General features: G+C 38.2%; 1 protein-coding gene across 2 annotated transcripts in view; it reads left to right on the forward strand.

The window, feature by feature from the left end:
- The first annotated feature begins 263 nt into the window (after positions 1-263).
- Positions 264-20833, forward strand: part of SEMA6B (semaphorin 6B) — a 1264941-nt gene continuing 1244371 nt past the window's right edge. The window contains exon 1 of one of the 2 annotated variants that reach the window (XM_044053908.1): positions 264-1047. The gene's annotated coding sequence lies outside the window, so the exon portion shown is untranslated. Of the gene's footprint in view, positions 1048-4852; positions 5214-20833 lie in introns of those variants that run through there. The other variant, XM_044053909.1, reaches the window with a different exon arrangement.

Consider the following 20833-nt stretch of genomic DNA (forward strand, 5'->3'; position numbering starts at 1 on the left):
AATCAAATTTAAATAAATAAAATAAACATCTCTCGTTTTTTTTTTTTTTTTTTGGCATTTATTCCTCAGTGGTCATATTCTTTTAGCAGGTGCAAGTATTTGAAGATGCCTACCTAAGTCGTGAACTCCAGAATGTGCATTATGTAGGTAGCTATTTGAACTTTACTTTCCAGACATAAATCAATTTTAGATTTGAACTTTCCATCTAAAACTGATTTGTAGCAGTTAAACACAGGGCAATGTCGGGAGTTGAATTATGAGTAGAGACTAGAATACAAGGACCGTCTTCCAAACACTAGTGTCCAGCAAGTGCTAGAATTTTTTTACTCCTATAGCCCGCTTCATCACACACACACTGGAACAAAGGAATCTGAAGTGGAATATAGGAATGTAAGATTGATATTTAATTGGAGGAAGGTGGTTTGCATTAAATCCCAGATCCTTACTTGATGGCTAATCCAGGTCTGGCTTTGTTTGCAGCCTGGCAGCTGAATTTGAAGTTGTACTGAGGGAGATGAGAGAGCAATGTGCGTTCTCCTGATAACGCTACAGAAAGGCAGAGATCTACTCTACAGATGTGCCTAGGCAGAAAAGGGGAGACAGAAAAAGAACACAGACACCGATTTACGGTCTGGATGCAACTAATATAAAACAGCTTCATTATACGCCCTTCCCCCAACACAAAGAAAGAAAATAACCTTCCTTAGAGACAGTTGTCCGTGGCTTCAGGATCGGGTCTTGCAGTCGGCAGCATGCATGGCTAAAGACAAGGTGCTTATTCTTTGCAGGCTACAGCTGTTTGGGTTTTGCATTTGGAATCCACACGTTGTTTAGTGGAAGGCCGGGGGTTGTCCTCCGTGCAGTTGTCCATTTTTGAGGATGTTAGCCTGGACTGAAATGCAGGGCAGGGACAGGTGTCAAGAGGGCTAGTTCTTAAGAAAAGACATAGAGCAGATCCTCACAGCAGGGGGAGGCAAGGCTGTGCGCAGAGGATCAGACTGTCGTTCTCCAGTGAGCCCGATGATTTCTGGACTATCTATTTACAAGGTAAGGCTTCAAAGCTCAGTTCCTTTAGACATTTGTAAACCTAAGCAGAAGCGATGATTTCTTGTGCAGTATTGATTATATTCGCGCTGTTACTAGAGTTGGTAATGTGTTATTAAGGAGCTGCCTGCCAAGTAAAGAAAGCCCTTGCACTCACGATGATGCCTGCAGAGCAGGTTGGTTCTTCGTTGCGATCCCTTTTGGATGAGATAGCACATCATGTACTTTTTCCAATACAAAAAAAAGGGGGGGAAGAAAGTGCTGGAGGTGCCAGCCCCATTGTGTTAGAATTGGTACTGGCGAGCAGAAGCCGCAGGAACAGTATTCTTGGGCAACATATTCTAGCAAGATTTCCTTAACTGCATCGTTCAGTTACCAGAAATGATCAATAAGAAAATCTTTGTAATATTGTGTGCTTGTTATATATGTAGTCCTACTGCCACTTAAAGGTAACACAAGGTACCAGGTACCTTAAAAATGGCATTCAGTTTCCTCAGCTACAGTACCCTATGTATTCTTGGAAAGGGAAGGCAAGCAGCAATATATTCTGCATATGTGTGTGTTTGGGGTTTGTATTTCAAAACAGTGCCCCTTGCTCTGAACTGAATTTAATTCCTCAATAACTGATGTTAGGCAGATGGGCATGTGTTCCCCCATATCTCCTAAATGAACCCCAGGAGCCTGAACACCTAGTTTTCTTCCACGCCTTACCTCCAAGGAGAAGTCCTTGCCAGAAATAACCTTATAAATATTATATTTTTTTTTATGTGGGTAGGTAGTTGGGGCTTTATTTATATGTAGGTATCCCAGCTACTACTGACCAAAGGAAGCCATGGTGACTATATGAATGCTGACATTTAAATATAAAGGAAGTTGTCTATCAGCAGGACTTCTGAGCCATGGGAACACAAAGTTCTTTTAAACAGGTAGTTGGGGGGGGGGGGTTGATGTTATAGGCAGCAGGATAACGCTAATGTAGTTCACAGTAATTTCTAAACAGAAAGTACTGGTGTTTCATCAAAGTGTGTGGATGTGTTGTTTGGGGCATTACCTATAAATCTGAAAGTACAAGAACCTGTAGGCATTTAGATCATTATAGTCACTTGATGTGTTGGTTTTGTACATAGATAGGACCCCAAAGAACTAAGCAGAGTCTTGGTAGGTCATGCATAAATTAAATTTTTTGCACAAGTACAAATGAGGGACTTTTATTATCACACACAACTCTATAATTCTGCAGTTGGACCCAGTTACTTAAATGACAGACTTATTTTTGAGAGAGCTTTGTACATGCACAACTAGTTAGTTCCATGACAAAAAAGGACTCTTAAGTTTGATTGTAGTGAAGCAGAAGAGTTAACTTAAATGTTTCAGACATCCAGTGCTCACACACACACATATAACACACATATACATGCACACACACACACACATATACATGTACACACACACACACACATATACATGTACACACACATATACATGTACACACACACATACGTGCATGTACACACACACACACACACACACACACACACAGAAGTACCAACTGCAGATGCTATTGAATGCTATGAAGTACTCACTAATTTTTGCATTTCTGTCTGGCCCCAAGAAAGAGAGAGCAAGAATAAATACATATGCGTAGGTGTCTGATAATGATATTTGTAAATTGGTATACTTTGAAAGGCTTGCGCACTTACACTGAGTGGTAAACCAGCTTTTAGATTGTAAAGATGAATATTTAACAATGTGTATATTTTGGTGTAAGTGTATCAGTTTCCTAAACAAATGGGAATTCATTGGACATGTGTTGCCAAATACCATAGAAAATGTCTTCTCAAACTGACGTATTTTTTCTGCCTTGAAAGGTATGTTCACTGCTTTCCATATTTTTTTTAACCAACAACTATTTTCTTAAACAGTATAGAGATGTGCAGCATAGTTAAACCCTGAGAAAAGATTCTCCTGTAAAACTAAGAAAAGTCAAATATGCAGACAAAGATGAGTACTTATAATCTGATATATTTACACAGGCAATCAATCTAGTCAATGTTGCACGCTAACACTTTTATATATAAAAGTCATAGGTATAATTTTCATTTTTTTGCATTTACTTTTTCAAGTACCATGTACAGTCATGATATGTATAAAATGGTATATTGCAGTATATGATTATATTGTAGCACTGATATGCTGTACATTTTGACTCTAGAAGTAAAGTGTGTGTGTGTGTGTTTCTCTCTACTGTTCAGTTCAGCTTGATGATGACATTTGTGTGTACACAGTACTCTGGACAACCATGACATTTTCTGTGCTACATATGCAGTCATGTAGCTAAGCAAATATTCCACGATGATGCAAAATGACCAAGCCCATTTGTTATTATTATTGTTTATATATGCAGAAATATAGATAAACTGAACAGAAACATGCAGTTACAACGATGTAGTATTTCCTGCACAGTTGCACTTGTGCTGCAGATCATACACACAGAGCTGCATGCAGACTGCTTCAGTTTTATATATGTAGATATAGTCCTGTGTATTAATGACATGCTTACTCATATTCAGCATTGCATGTGTACTCTGAGTGTTTGCAATATTCTAACCAAAAGTGCGGACTTAGTTTTCTCTTATACTGTGTGCTAACAAAGTGCTATGTGAATTGTAAGGTACTAAATGTTAGTTCTGCATGTGATTCTTTGAGTGGTACTATACAGTGATACGTATGAGCAGACGAAAGTTAATTACCCATTCTTTGTTCAATGCAAACAGTGTATGTAATGTAACATATAGGCATATGTTTGTATTGCCTGCAGACAGACAGGCATTGTACTATATACAAGGCTCTCACTTATACTATCTATACCCATAGGTGTATAATAATGCAAAACATACCAGTGTATAATTATAGCTGTAAATTAAAGAACTGTATACACTGAGTAAATGTGTATAGTATTCATGACAATAATACATCTCTTGTACAAATTATAAGCTACAATGCTGAAATAAAACTGTTAACATATCAGACTGAATACAAATAGATGAGTTAAATATAATTGAAAGGCTGGACATGCAACAGTCTGTACACAAACAGTTATGTATTTTATACTTTGTATTTGTACATCTTTACACATATATGTCTAAAACCATGAAAGCACCATCGTTTTCAGAACCTTCATTTTATAACTGATTACTTAGCTCTGTATTGTGTACAACAACACATTGTAGTGTGTGCACAGTAAGCAAAATGTTCAGCCATATCATTCTGTTTTCTTTACATTTCAGCACAATCACATATCCACCAAGTTAAAAACAACATTTCTGTCTAGTACTCACTGCCATGTGCATGATTTGTTAATCCAATGTTCCGTCTTCTAAAATGTCCAATGAAGTGAATTATTATTTTTTTTTTATTTCATTTGAGAACAAAACTAAGACGGTGATGTATACAATGCAGCAGCATTTTGTAGTGGGAAAGTCTTTCTTAACATACTTTTCTCAAAAATCAAGACAGTGAAATGGTTTAGTAATTTTTTTTCTTAGTAGTCTATGAATCTGGCAGCATATGTTCATATTCATGGGAGGCTTACTGTGGTGTATGTGAAAACAAATGCTTTGATGTTACATCAGATAATGTTAGGTCTCTGCAATTAGCCAGTCTGCCAACAGAAAGGACTGCAGCCTCTTTCTTCACTTTTGATCACATTTTTGCAATTTAAAGCTGCTGGGAAGTGGTTTACTGACGTGCTGCCTGCCATTGTACCTCAGCAGAGCTGAGAAAAGGCTCCACACTGCTGTTTGTGTGCCACTTATAAAGCCTTTGTGGTGGAATGCTTTTCGCACTGAATTACTGCAGGAATGATCAACAGATGTAATGTGTCATGAGCAGACAGAAACAGGTCTGGCTCTACAACTAGCACTGGACTTTGGCTCAGAACTAAATAGTCAGTGAGTGCATAAGGCAGATCGGCCCTTGTCAGAGCACTGCGCTGTGAAGGAGGAACTGGTACATGTTACTGCCTGGCGACTATATTGCTTGAGAAGCTCACAGTGAAGGTAGAAGGTGTGATGATAGCTGTTCAGACTGCTGACAGAGTGTGAAGCTGTGCAAAAATTCTGCACAGCAGCAGATTGGATACGTATATACTGGAGTAGCTTTTTCAAAAGGTGGGACGTACAAGGGAAGGTTGATCATAAAGAAGTCTGTATGTCAGAAATGGGACCATGCAAGAATGTGCTAAAAGAGTTATATGTATGTAAATAAATATATATATTTTCTTTTAGATTTGGAATACGTGTTTGTGTGTGTGTGTGTGTGTGTGTGTGTGTGTGTGTGTGTGTGTGTGTGTGTGTGTTATACGTATATGTCTGTCATACTTCTCAACTGTCTAGAATTTTGCAGAATGTCCAGATTTTTTTTTAACATGTTCCTTATAAATTTTGTAGTTTTCTGGTAAATCACTGAGGACTGAACTCACCAAATAACAGATGATTGTGCTTTAGACTTCACATCCTTCAGAAAATGTATGCAGATGCAGAACATGTTACTCTAACAAGTATTTTTAAGTTTATAACTGCAATATTTAAAATATTTCCCTGATTTTTCGCCTTTGGCCTCCCATTATGTTTAGTGTTGTCTAGAACTCTTGTGTTTAGAGGTTGAGAAGTATGGTGTGTGTGTATATATATCTATATATATATATATATATATATATATATATATATATATATATATATATATATATATATATATATATATATATATGTGAGAGTGTGTGTGTGTGTGTGTATATATATATATATATATATATATATATATATATATATAGGTGTGTGTGTGTGTATGTATAAAAGGGTGTATATGTTTTATATATATATATATATATATGTGTGTGTGTGTGTATATATATATATATATATGTGTGTATGTATATATATATATATATATATATATATATATATATATATATATATATGTATATATATATATATATATATATATATACACACACACACACACACACACACACACACAAATATATATTTAATTGAACAGATAATGAAATGTCAGGTTCTTTGGTACTATATCTTTGTGAAGGCTCTCAGGAGCAGACTTACAAGACTTTTCATATGATAGGAGCTATATATGTATATGTATATATATATATATATATATATATATATATATATATAAAACAGCATCGTATAGTGCTTATTGTCCCATATCATGTTATATAGTAGTCATGTTTTATTTTACTGCAGTTGTCTATTTATTTATTTTTATGTGCACAGACTAGTGTACTGGTCCATTTTCACCCATGACTTTACAAGAAGTAGCAAGTGATTAGAATAGTCTAAAAGCTTACCTATTTAAATTAATAATAGCAGTAGTCTGCACAAGCCAGATTCTATGTAACATATTTGAATGCAGTTTAATAAGATGGCAGGTGGTACTTAAGGAAGTGCTTATGGTTAGTTGCAAATATTCAGATCAATTTGTAAAGTTTTATTTGTCTTATGAGACTGAGTTAGCTTAGGATCTAAGTGTGAGGGTCACAGGAGTGTTGTTTATGAATTTCAAAGTGAAACTGCTTAAAGACATACTGTATATTTTTATTGATTTTATGTGGCACGCATACCGCTTTTCATACAGATTGTTTATTAAACACCATGATCTTTTATTAAAGTTCTTAAAATTATCAGCGACAGATTCAGAAGATCTCAAGTCTGATATGAAAATATGCCATATTTCATTGTACAGCTTATGCCAAATATTTTAATATTTTATGTGATCGTGTTTCTATTAGCTTTTCTTTCTTGCTGCAGTAAAATTGTATATGATTGGAGTGTTTTTCTACCTGCCTCAGCTGTCTATGGCTGTGATTCGTTTTCTCTGTAGAATGTACAGCTTGCTTTTAGGTTGTTGTGGTTACTTACTATATATTCTCTGCTTAAAATACAATAGCCACTGTACTACTTGCTAGGAAAAAAAATCCATCTCCTTTTGTGTAAACCTGATTTCCTTTTCTTATTGAGCTATGTGATTGCAACAGTCTTTTGCAGTAGCCTATCTGACTTTTACTTTTATTTAAAAGTGCTTTTGGAGGGAGAAGCAGTTATAGTAATGACCTGAGCATTTGGAAAATTTAGTGAAATCTGGAGTGTATAGGGGCACTGTTACATGAATGGCTATTTGGCGAGAGTTTAAAAAAGCTGAAAAAATCGTTACTATATGAAATGATGAAGTATCTCACTTTTGTGCAAGGTAAAGAAGCACTAGTTTATGTGTTATATGAAAGACAGTGTGTGTGAGTGAGTGACAGTACATAGGAGTTTGGTTCTCTGTGAATGACACGCTGTGGTAAAATGTTTATGGCTCTGGGTACACTGGAAATGTGGTTCATCAGGAATTTTTTTGACCTGGGTAAAGTACTTTGTGTGTCTTTGAGCTCATAATCAGATGTTCTCCTTGTGATTGGGAAGGAAAACTTAGCTTCTGTGCTGTGTAGAGTTTTTAGTCAGATATACAAATTGAGTTAAGAGAATATTTCAGGAGTGGTACTATATGCTGTAGTGACAGAAGAGCACTTTATCTGTAGTTGCCTGAATTTTTCCAGCAGTTCCTGAAATAAATTGTAATGCTTTCCTGAGAGTATAGTCTTTACAGATCAGCCTAGTGCAAGGTATAAACATAACGGCAGGCGCTTCTTTCAAAGGATTTCTGTGGCATTTTTAAAGTACAGGGATACATTAGCTTTCTGCTAGAACCCAAAGATACTTATCAGATTAGTTTGTGACTTCTCTGGGTTTATAACAAATTCATATCTCAGGTCATGTAACTTTGCTTGAGTGCAAATTCTATACATGTACAAATTCTGTGCTTTGTCACTAATGTCTACATGTAGGTCATAGAGAGGTTATTAATGTCTGTACCAGTTGGTTGTATAATTAATGTCTATGTAGATTTGTTAGGACAGATTTAAGGATGTCTTTGTAAGTTAGTTATACTATGTAGAATCCTTTTCCGTTACCTGGCTACTGTATGTATTTTAGTTGCAGTTAAAAAATCTGTAATTTATGTACTCTAAACTGAACCAGGAAAACAATGGAATACAAGCAGAGTATACTTTTATTGTATTTATATTTAAATAGGATATTGTCTTATGCTTTAATTGTACTCATATTCTGGACATTTTCTTTAGAAATATGTATGCTATAGCTTTTTAAAAGTGAGTTTTCAACAAGACTAATAGAATTGCAGACCTGCTGTTATTTTTTTTTCCATGTGATGAAAATCATGTTTCTCCTAAGATATCATATCGAACATGTAATTTGGGATCTTAGACTGTCTGTTGAATCTTTTGCATTCTGTTCAAACCAATGTATTATATATGTATCTACAACCCCCCCCCCCCCCGGGCCTCCACTGAAAATGGGTACATTATGACCCAGTCAGACTTTCCCAGTAAACAAATGTCAAATAAATTAATAAACAAATAAAAGGTCATGTGTATGTCTGGAGATTTGTTTGTCAGCCACCTGCAATGATTGCCTTGTAAATAGCAGGTTGCATCCACTACATCTGCAGTATATACATTGCCCTAGATGTTGTTTGTTGTATTTATGATTGCCATCTGCTTACAGTTTGTTACATTGTGTTGTATTATTATTTGTTTATGTAGTTCAACTGTAATATTTATGATGCCTTTATAAGTATTGCTGATATCGTACCAGGCTACATCTGGACTTTAAACTAGATAACAGTTGCATTGTTTAGTGTTAACAAACGTTAGTCTCAAACCAGTTGTTACCCATGGTGTGTACAGGCTAAAGGGGTACCTGCATGGTTTCTGAAGCTAAATGGAAGAAACAATTCTCTGCCAATTTGAATAAATACTGCCAGAAATAGAAAAAGTAACTATCACTAACATTTCAGACACTGTGTTACAAAATGTTGAAAGTGACCAGCTAAGGGTGTGTATCAGTCAATATATGACTGATATGGATGGTGGGCAGAGTAATCTTCTTACAAAGTTTTGGAACAGTTTTGTTTTTCTACCATTGAAATGTTGGAACATTTCCTGCAACACAGTACTTTGGAAAACTGTGGTTTCCGCTGCAGCTATACAGTACAAAACATATTCATCTGGACTGCACTAGTTAGCTCTGTAGATTGTATCAACAACAAATAAACACATTTCACTGTCTTTAAATATTAATGTGTTGTAAGTGTTCAGAAACTTTGAAGTTTTAAATAGACATTTGACAAGTAGTGAAGCTGCATTATGATTCCCTGAACAATGAAGCAGAAAGTGAAATACAATCAGTTAATGATTTGCTGTTTAGGGATATTAAGCTTTGGGAATTTATTTATGATGTACTTATTAATTTTTTCATTAATGTTTACATGTTGTATAAAACTGAGAGACTAGATAGTGCAGTGGTGCAGCAGTAGCATTGTCACCTCACAGCAAGAGGTTCTACAGTTCAATTCTCTGTTAGAGTGCCTTCTGTGCAGAGACTGCATGTTCTCCATGCATTTGTGTGGGTTTTCTCTGGGTACTCCAGTTTTCTTCCACATTACAAAGACAAGTGTCTGGAGAATTTCTCCCCGGGCCTCCACTGAAAATTGGCTTTGTTCCAAGTTGTGCTTTCCCAGTAAACAAATAATAAATACATAAAACTTACCTACTAGGTGCATATAACATACTTTGTATGATGCTACCCCCAGTCAAGAGTTAAAGGACATTGGGCTCCCACCCCACATAAGTAATGCTGGCAATTTCTTTCCCCTGTTTACACCAGCAATTTTCCTTTATCATTTCTCCTAACTCATACATTCTTATAATTATTATGGTATCTGCAAGAATGCACTGTGCTGCACTTCTTAAGTGTATGATTCCTAATATGTAATGCCCTCGCATTATTTACTTTGCAGTATTCCTTTTTTAATCTGTCTCATCTGTAACTTTTATCACTAGTTTGTATTATTTGTAATGTTTACTGTACTGTTTGTAATTGTTTGCTTCAATCTTTTACATTTGTATAATTATCATCCATAACCTACTGTAACCTAGATTGTTTGGAGCTTTTCTCCCCAGGACTCCATTGAAAACGGGTTCATTTTGGCCCAATGGACTATCCTGGTAAACCAACTGCAAATAAAATAAATAAAAAAAATCTTTTGTTTGCAATTTAAACATAAAAACATAAAGAGGGAGGTGATGTGTGAGTTGCTGCAGATAGAACATGTACATGTAACCTGCATGCTGTTACATATTGGAAGTGAAGGCCAGAGTTGTTTATTACACTAACTGATACTTCGTTTCATAGGTTGTGCTTTACAATATTAGCTAGCAGTGGTGCAACAGTTAACGTTGTCGCCTCACAGCAAGAGGTTTTCTGGTTCATTTCTCGGCTGGGGTATCTTCTGTGTGGAGTCTGCATGTCCTCCCTGCATTTATATGGATTTCCTCCAGGTGCTCCGGTTTCCTCCCACATTCCAGAGACATGCATCTGGGGCATGTCTCTGCTGAAAATAGGCTCTGTTCTAGTTGGACTTTCCCAGTCAAGAAATCTTAAATAAATTAAATAAATAAATAAAATAAATATGGGCTGGGGGTGCAGATAAGAAGTGAGATGACAACACTGAGGAAAAGAAGTTACTAGTGGGGCCTGTACTGATGTGTTTATACCCAGGCGAGAACCCTTGATTCCTTAGGAGTACCTTGAAAATGAACATTTGAAGCACCATTCATTCACTAATGGACAGCAAGTTCCTTTTGCTGAAAATCATATAGTGGCAATCATATCCGAGTCAAAAATACACTAAACTCCACATCCTGGTGTAGAGTGGAGTGCTGTTAGTGCAGAATCCTGTTGTGACCAACAGAACCCTACAATTGCAGATCTGAGATGGAGATACCATTGCCAAAAGCTAATTTGAAAACTGAACTGATTCTGTAGAAAGTTATGACTTGTTTCCTATTTTTATTGCAGAGATAGTCCCTGTGTCAGGGATGGGAGAGGGTGGGACTAAATACCCGTGTACAGGTCAATCATGTCACCGGGACAGTCTCTGTGTCAGGGATGGGAGAGGGTGGGATTAAATACCCGTGTACAGGTCAGTCATGTCGCCAGGACAGTCAATGTGACAGGGATGGGAGAGGGTGGGACTAAATACCCATGTATAGGTCAATCATGTCACCGGGACAGTCCCTGTGTCAGGGATGGGAGAGGGTGGGATTAAATACCCATGTACAGGTCAATCATGTCACCGGGACAGTCAATGTGTCAGGGATGGGAGAGGGTGGGATTAAATACCCGTGTACAGGTCAATCATGTCACCGGGACAGTCCCTGTGTCAGGGATGGGAGAGGGTGGGATTAAATATCTGTGTACAGGTCAATCGTGTCACCGGGATAGTCCCTGTGTCAGGGATGGGAGAGGGTGGGATTAAATACCCGTGTACAGGTCAGTCGTGTCACCGGGACAGTCCCTGTGTCAAGGGATAAGAGAGCGTGGGATCAAATACCCATGTATGGTTCTGTCATGTCATTGGGATAGTCAGAGTGTCAGGGATGGGAGAGAGGGTGGGATCAAACACCCATGTATGGGTCAATCATATCATTGGAGGCATTTGGGTACCTTCTCAATGTTCACCCAAAAATACATTCCTTAGCCTTTGCTCCATTGCAGACTGCATGAATTCAGTCTTGGCAGTGCTAATTGCTAAATGTTTGCATTTGAGCTAACTATATCTCATCAAACTAAAACTGAAAGTGATGGTTGTTGTCAAGAGTGGAGAGGGATGACTATATGAGAAATAAGGTGCAGCTAAACAAATGCAATACCTTAGGTAGGTCAATCATTTACTGGCCTTGTCTAAGGTTTCCATACTAGTGTTGACAGTAAGTGATGGCTTTATTTAAACAGCTGACCAACCCCCACATTTTTATCTTTTTGCCTACTCTGCCTTTGCAAAGGAGATTGTGTTTGCAAAGTGTCACCACTCTAACCAAATAAAAATGTTGTCCATCAGCATTAAGACAGTGAGATAAGCCACTCTTCCCTATTGTCCACATTTGGAAGAAATTGCAAGAGATGAACTAAATTATTAAAGTGATTTTCAGAAGTTACAGTATACATTGCAGCTTTTGATGAGTCAAGTGCTACAGTTCATTTTTCCAGTTGTCTATATTTCCGTATTTGTGCTGGGGTTTTTTTTGTTAATAAAAAGCTTTGTAAACCATTAGTATTTACTACTGTGATGTTACCATGGACTAACATGTTGTATCCATCGCATGGATGCAACACGTATTTTTCCTACACTGACATCGCTAAGGTTAAAGTTTACTGTTTTTCCTCAGTGACAACAGTGTATGAAAATCACATTTTTAAAAGTGTTTTTCATGCTGAAATACAACACAGAAATGCCCCCAAATGGGTAAAGGTGCTGTTAATCAGTTTTTACACCACATGCCATGGTACAAAGGTAAGATTAGAAAACACTGGAAAATTACTTTGTTAGTTTACTGAACTCTTTAACAAGATTAGGGGTTATGTCCCTGTTCTCCGAATACATAAGATTACAGGAAATGGTCTTATTGGCTAAGTTCAGTTATTGAAGATACTTTTGTGTTGAACCATTAATTAGCTCTGAGAGACAACCTGTCCTGGTGCGTCATGATGAACCACTGTTCTGTGGAGGAGGTTTATGGTAAAGAAATGACATCCACAGAGAGACCAAGGGCAGAGCACCTTCCACTCAGTAATGTGTCACACCTTAGAAGGGGTTGGAAATGGATTTCCCCTTAGACCTCCACACTGTGACTTTACAGTGAAATTGGCAGTTCCATCTTAGACTTCCACAATGTGACTTTGTTGTGAAATTTGCACTTCCACCATAGACTTTCACGCTGTGACTTTGCTGTGAAATTTGCACTTCCACCGTAGACTTTCACACTACTTTGCTGTGAAATTTGCACTTCCACAGGTGTAGCTTTATAGTCGTAAACTGACAAATTAATTTTTTCTACCTGAGGGATGGTTCATGGGGCAGATGTTGATAAAAAATGTCATTAGCTTAGAGCAGGGTAAGGGGGATTCTAGAAGATAAAGAAACATCCATGTGAAAACAGTCCACAGTGCAATGCCAGAGGCAACCTATAGAAATCTCCAGTATAAATCCGGTGTAAGCCACCCCAGTTCCAAAAGACTTGCTCTCAGTGTACGTGACTTACTTTGGTGTAAGGCTTGTCTATAAACAGGCTTACATTGGTGGCCAGATTCCAAAACACTCGGAGTCTGCGTTAGCAACTTAATCTGGTGTTATACACTGGAGTAAGTTGCTTACACTGAGAGTAAGTCTTTTGGAATTGAGTCTATTCTCTTTATTGTTATATTCTGTTCCTTTTATGCTGTCTGGAGACGCCCTCTGCCTGGTCTATAAGGCAGTGTCTGATTTGGTTCTGTTTGAAAGTCTATGCCCGAAACATACCACTAAAGCACTAAGAATAGATGGGGGGGGGAATCTTGATACTAAAAGTAAATATCAGTGATAGAAATAACTATAAAGTCAGATAAACTGCACAGCAATTTCAAAATCATTCACTTTCTTCAAAAAGATTATGTAGATATGTATGCAAAGGGTCCCTATTAAATAAATGAAAACTCTAAATGTCGAACGGCCAAATGTCTGAAAAGGCCGTTCCTCAAAATGAATATTGTGGGGGTCTGTGCCCCCCACACCCCTGCTAATTATATATACCAACTCCGAGTTCACACTACAGTGAGGAAAGGGCAAATTTTCCAGTCTTCACCGTACCGTGATCTTACAATAGCGATCTCGAGGAACGGTCTTTTCGGATATTTGGCCATTCGACATTGAGTTTTTGTTTATTTAATAGGAACTCGATGCATATTATATAGATATAGATATAAATATATGGGAGCAGAACCTTGGTCAATGAGTCTGTTCATCAGCAAGTGACAGATATGGTACAGCTGATTGAAAATCAGTTGATTGAAATGCATCAGCTTTGTCAGTGCAAGATTGTGGTGCAGTGGGGATTGGGAAATATGCACTTTCCTCACTGTAGTGTGTTCTCAGACTTAGTATATATAATTAACAAAGGGATATGGGGGTGTAGCCAGGCTTGTCCATCTGCAGGAGCATTGTAATTAATAAGGGGATATGGGGTGCAGCCAGGCTTGTCCATCTGCAGAAGCATTGTAATTAACAAGGGGATATGTGGGTGCAGCCAGGCTTGTCCATCTGCAGAAACATTGTAATTAACAAGGGGATATGTGGGTGCAGCCAGGCTTGCCCATCTGCAGAAGCATTGTATGGTTTGGGGGGTTTCCGATCTTTTGTGGATTGATTATTTTTTCAGTACTTAGGTGTCATTCATTGCTGGATCGACTAGTTACTGTTTCCATGGAATGCATTGACATAGTGATGGTGCTGAGGCCAGAACAGAGCAGACAGGTACATTGCAATGAAAAACATCTGCAGTTTGGGCTATATAATAAACAAAGAAGCAAATAGGTTTATAGTTTCATAGGTTGGTACTAGGCTATTGGCCCTAAGGCTTATACAAGCCTAGCCATAACAATTCCCTGGGTATTTCTTCCCACAATATTTACTTTCTGAACCCCTGTCTAGCAGAGTGACGACGTGATCCCCTTGGTGAATTTCATATCTCCCATCCAATCGTCAAGGTTCCTTTTGAAGAGAGCCAAAGAGGCGCTGTGTTTGACATGTTTGGGCAGTCTATTCCAGAGTCTGGGGAGTCTCTGGATCAGGAACCTATTCCTCTAGCATGTTTTGTTCATTGTGATGACAAGAATTAGATCCCTGGAGCGTGTGGTTCTGAGGGATTGGAATTTCTTTAAGTGTAGCATGTCCAACAGCTCTGAGTTTGACATGGCCTTGTATGTTAAGCAGAGATCGCATCTGAGTAGACAATATGCGACATAGTATAGCTGGAGTTTTTTTAGACGATCAGCATAGGGCATCTGCTTTAGGCCTGTGATTCTTTTAGTGGGGTATTTCTGTGGCCTTTCCACTTGTTGCAGATGTCTGGAGAGGTACATACCAAATGGGGCGTTGTATTCTATAATGGGTCTAATGAGGGATGAGTACAGTGGGACAATGACCTCCTTTTTTCTGGACAAAAAGCCCTTAGTGATTAGGTGTGCCACATAGAATGATTTCTTGACTGTTGTGGCGATGTGCTTATCGAAGCTGAGACCACTGTCCTCCTGTGTCCCTAAGTCTTTTATCACACTTTCGGTGTTTAGTGTACTGCCACCTATGTGGTAATACATGGGTACATGTTTTTTCCCAAAGGGGGTAACTATACATTTCTTTGCATTGAGCTTGAGCCCATGGCTCTGGCACCAAGCATCTGTTTCTGTAAGGCCCTTTTGTAGAATATCCACATCACTTGGGGATTCAGTAATGGCTCCCAGTTTGCAGTCATCTGCGAACTTTGTTAGCCAGAGTCCCTTAGTGTTGGCCTGTACTTCAGAGAAGTAGATGCCAAACAAGAGTGATCCCAGGACTGAACCCTGAGGTACTACACTTGTCACTTGTCTGGAGCTGGATTTGGAGTCGGCTACTTTTACAGTGTGGGTTCTGTCAGTAAGCCAGTTGGCAACCCATCAAGTGACATAGGGATTAATGTCCAGCTTAGTAAGTTTATCTATGATTTCAGAGTGGGGGATGGTGTCTAAGGCCTTGGCGAGGTCCAGATAGGCTGTGTGGACCACCTTACCCTTGTCCACAGCTCTGGAGACTGATTCGAAGAAGTCAGTCAGGTTCAGGAGACAAGATCAGCCCTTCACGAACCCAAACTGGGTGGGGTCCAATCTTTGAAGGTTGCCAATGTCTTTGTTTATAAGTTCCATAATAATAATAATACGTTCCATGGCCTTGCAGATCAGGCTCGTCAGACTGATGGGGTGGTAGATCCCCCCCTTGTGGAGTGGGATAACTGTAGCTGTGTGCCACTCTGTGGGCATGAAGCCTGAGGTGAGGCTATGATTAAACATGACACTTAGGTGAGGCTCCAGTTCATTTTGTAGTTCATGTAGTACACAGCTCCGGATGTCATCTGGTCAATTGGATGCTGTATTCTTAACTTTGGAGAATGCATTTTTTACCTGTGTGGCCATTATTATCGGAATTTGGCAATCTTTCGGTATTGAGATGGGCCCTTTAAGGGGTGAGAGGGGGTGAAGTTGTCACTGAATCGATTTGCCATGATATTGGCAATATCCTTGGGATCAGTAGATTTAATGCCATTCTCTCGTAACTCAGAGCAGATCTGAGTATTGCCATTTAGATTCTTGACATAGCTATAGAATGCCTTGTGGTTGTCTTTGGAATCTTTGGCAATTTTATTTTCGTAACTAGCTTTGGAGGATTTTATGAGGGATCCCAGCTTCTTACTGAGGCTGGTAAGGGAGTTTTTTTGCATCCTGGGATTTTCCTCTTTTCTGCAACAGTTTCTTCCTTTTGTTGTAATGTTTGTTTATGGCAGGGGGACCACCAGATTGGCTTCCTTTTTTTTGGAGGAGAGCATCTTGGTTCTATTTGGGATGGCACGATTCATGCATGAGTGGATGTGTTCGTACAGTGTCTTAGTGTAGGATTCAGCAGTCGAACTTTCAGTTCTTGTCTGCATGGGTGTCATGAATTCTGTCACTTCTAACTTGAGTAGCATGAAGTTGGCTTTGGAGAAGTTTTTTACAGAGGTTTCCTTATTGGGGGGTGGGGGGTGTAGATGTCAATGGTGATTAGTTTATGGTCAGACCTGACCAACAAGAGGGTGACCATAGGTGTGAAGCATCGATTTCCTATGTTGGTAATGACCAGTTCTAGGATATTGGAGCCCCTGGTGGGACTATGGAGTAGTTGATCCAGGGCATTGGAATTTATGAATTCCAAGAACCGTTGGGCAAAGGTGTTGGTACATGAGTAGTTTTCCCAGTTAATGACAGGGTAGTTGAAATCTCCCAATATTAGGGTGTGTGGTTATATCTTAATATTTTCCAGTATGTTTAGAAAGGTGTAGTGAGAATCTTGGGGCATGGTGGGGCATCTGTAGCAAGCTACAATTTGAATTGCAGTCTTAAATAGTGTTAGTTGCACCTGAAGAATTTCAGACGTATTGTATTGGGCAACTAGCCTGGTGGTATGAATATCCTTGGTGAATATGGACACTCCTCCACCTTTAGTGTTTCGGTCCTGGTTTGGTGACCGAAAAGTGTGGTATGAGTTGTAACCTGGTATTGCAGGAGTGCTCTCTGGAGCCTTGAACCAGGTCTCATTTACTGCACAGATATCGATGTTTTCCATTTTTAGGAGTGCCTTGAGAAAGTGCATTTTGTGGTTTAGACTTCTAGCTTTGAGTAGCATTACCTTCAGATTTTGCATACATTCAGATTCCTGTCTTCCTGCGTCATTCACTGAGAAGGTGATATGCCAAGGGTGTGTTTGGAAAAGTCAAGTTTGAAAGGAGGAGTGAAGTTAAAGCTATCCCTGTGGTTTAAAGTTTCACTGTTTGTGTTAAAGACTACAGTTCCTGTTTCTTCTAGGCCATCTGCAGATGACCTTTGCCTGCATTATCCTCCATTTTCAAGACTGAATCATCTTTTGTTAACCCTTGTAAATAAGTATTGCTTATTCTGAAAATTGGAGTCTACAGCACATTTCTCTGATTGTAAAAATATATATAGGTTTCCACTCCATCTGTTCCAATGCCAAACGACCATACAAAAAATCAGTTGAAGCTTTGACTGAATTGAATCTTTTCCCCCTGTGCCCCCTTTTACACACACTCACACTTATATATATATATATATATAGAGAGAGAGGGGGGGTGTGAATGGCTGCCAACTAGCTGAACGGACTTACGTCAAACTTAAAACGCAAGATAATGAAAAGCTATGTTGATTGCCATATTGTCTGTTCCGAGTTTTTGGGAAGGGCTTCTGTATTATGCATTGGTACCCCATGAGCAGGGCGAGTATTGCAGTGTTATAAGAGTTGATATTTCTGTCATGTGAACTTAGAAGATTAGTTAAGTTCATAGCAATGGTGATTGTGCCACTGATGGGGGAGCACCGTTAGATCTTGATATCCGTTATAGTAAGCCAGGATTACTACACAGGAGCATTTTTATGAAACTTAAATTCCATAATGTTATGTCTGGTGATATTGCTCATTAAGCAGGTACAGATTTTTGAACTCGGTTTGTGATAGGCAGTTCTGAAGATGGTAGCTGCAGACTTTACATTGTTAACTTGATTCTGAAGATTAGATATCGGGATGGATTTACATTGGCACGATTGTCAGATCACATAGACGTGTGTAACAGCACATGGGAAATAAGCATACAAAACGTTTAAATATAATACAATTTAACAAACTGAAAAAAACAGATTGTTTTGCAAGATGTTAGTAATACAGTATGCTGCACTTCTGTTTAACCCTTTCATAGCTATGTAGAACAAAATCCGCCCATAGGCATTACTGTAGCTCCATAAGGGGCAGTAACGCACTTTCAATAATTTTGTTTAGTTAATAAATCGTCAGGTTGTACGACTCGCAGTAATTTACATTACCCTTAACTAGGCAGCTTAAAACCTTGCTTCGTTTCTGGATCCCTCCTTCAACCCTGACCAAAAAAGTATGTGACAGATTATACATCCATCATAGCAACAGAGAAAAGTTCATCTGAAGAACATTAGAAGGATGTAAAATAATAGACTTATGAATTCTGTAAAAAATGAATGCATCATGATTTTATAGTTATAATTTCATCTGTCTCCACCACAGTATTACTTATAACAGATTACTATGTTAATTTCTTTCTTTTGTTAAGCCCACTGGTCATGTGCCCTTTTTCAAGGGTAGACCACAGTAAGGAAATGGTGCTGGAGGGACTTGATCCCTGTACGCTTTATTAGAAGGAGCAGCCTATTAACAGTGCAGAGGTCTAATCCACTGCGGTAATGGCTAGCTAACTTTTTAAAAGATTTAAGTTTACAAGTTTCAAATACATGACTTGAAACAATACTTGCTGCAGTGAAACACATATAGATAGACCCGCCTTTTCAGAAGCGTGGCACAGCAGTTATTACACATACCATACTAAAACAGTGCAAAAAAAACTTTTTTTGTCCTCAAAAATGTTTTTCAAGAGCAGATTAGACAAATATTAATTCATCTTCCAGATCTGTTTCTCTGAGTTCATCCTTACTTTTCAGACATTCTTTTCGTAATATTTGTTATGCCATTATTATAGTCAAAAATGCATCAGTTTAAATTTTTTATGCAAATAAAATTAAGCATGTATTAAGTATGTTTGTAAAAATGAAAAGTTGACCTACTAAATAAAATTAGACATCCATGCAATATTTTATAGTTGGGGGCATATGGAGGTAACGTTATTAACTCATTTTCTCTTTTGGGGACTTCATCTTTGTCAAGACTGCACTGCAGTTTTATGATTACACAAAGATCAAAAATTTATAGACTGTTATAAGTAATAGTATTAAACATTTTAACCTGGATTTTTAATCTTGAAATACATCTGCGTTTTCTTATTCTTCTTCTCTAGTTACAGGTTTATCCACACACCTTCATGCTGTGTATTTGAATCTTCTCTGGTGGGATAGTTGTTCTTTCACTTGTTTTCTACTTCCTTCTAGGGACTGAATAAAGTAAAATAAAAAAACAGCCTGAAGACAGTCTCTGCACTAGAATTTCCCACTAAAGTAGCAAAGTTTATAAATCATAGGAGAAATTTCATTAAGTAACCATTTTTCAGAGAAGTAAATCAATCAGTTAGGCTTTCCATCTTCCTCAATGAAAAATTACTTTAGGTAGGCTTTGTGATGTTTTCATCTTTGCTTCGATTTGATTTTGTTTTTCCAGACAGCAGAATTTGATAAACAGTATCTGTGTCATGAGAAAAAAAGATTGTGAAAAAGTACTAGCTATTTCGTAGGCACTTGTATCTATGTTTTTAAACTGAAACTGTCCATATATCAGTGAGCTGACCATCTTAAATGCACTTTTTCTTTAGATCAGAAGGAAAACTTCTTGGGTGAAAATCAGGCAGCTTTAAGCTTTGCAGTACGGTAGAGTAGAGGATATTGACCTTATGGAATGCATGTAAATTGCTGCCAATATACACTTTTTATGTTGCATATTCACTTTTTAAAGACCAACATATGCATTTGTTTTGAGTCTATATTATGTTGCCAAAATGGAATAACAGTGAATGCCATTTCGGCGACACATAAACAGCAAAATACGAGCACAGCGAAAGCCCAGGTCAGCGATTTTGTTCTTAGGGGAAAAAAATCACTTGGCTGTCACCGTAACATTGCCCTTTACCCCACTGTAGTGTGATCTCTGAGTGTATTTAGTTAGGGGGTGTGGGGGGTGAAGCTCTCCACATTGGGTGGTGTGGGGGTGAAGCCCCCCACTTTGAAATGTTTAAAATGGCATGTTGTGTCTTGTTGTTCTACCAATTTTTTTTCTCTAGGAAACAAATCGGTGACCTGGGCTTTCGCAGTATTCGTATTTCACAGTTTGTGTCGCCAAAACGAGATTCGTTGTTATGCATTTTCAGCCATATAATATAAACCCATTTATTTTATGAGTCATCTTAATAGCGTAATCAAAGATGGCTGATCACAGATTGCAGTACTCAGGTTAACTCTACAGTATGTCATCAGACATGTTGTCTAGAGGGTGGCTGTATCTC

Source organism: Protopterus annectens, chromosome 13.part0, assembly GCF_019279795.1.
Source record: "Protopterus annectens isolate FY-2018-M chromosome 13.part0, PAN1.0, whole genome shotgun sequence".
Classification (NCBI taxonomy): Eukaryota; Metazoa; Chordata; order Ceratodontiformes; family Protopteridae; genus Protopterus; species Protopterus annectens.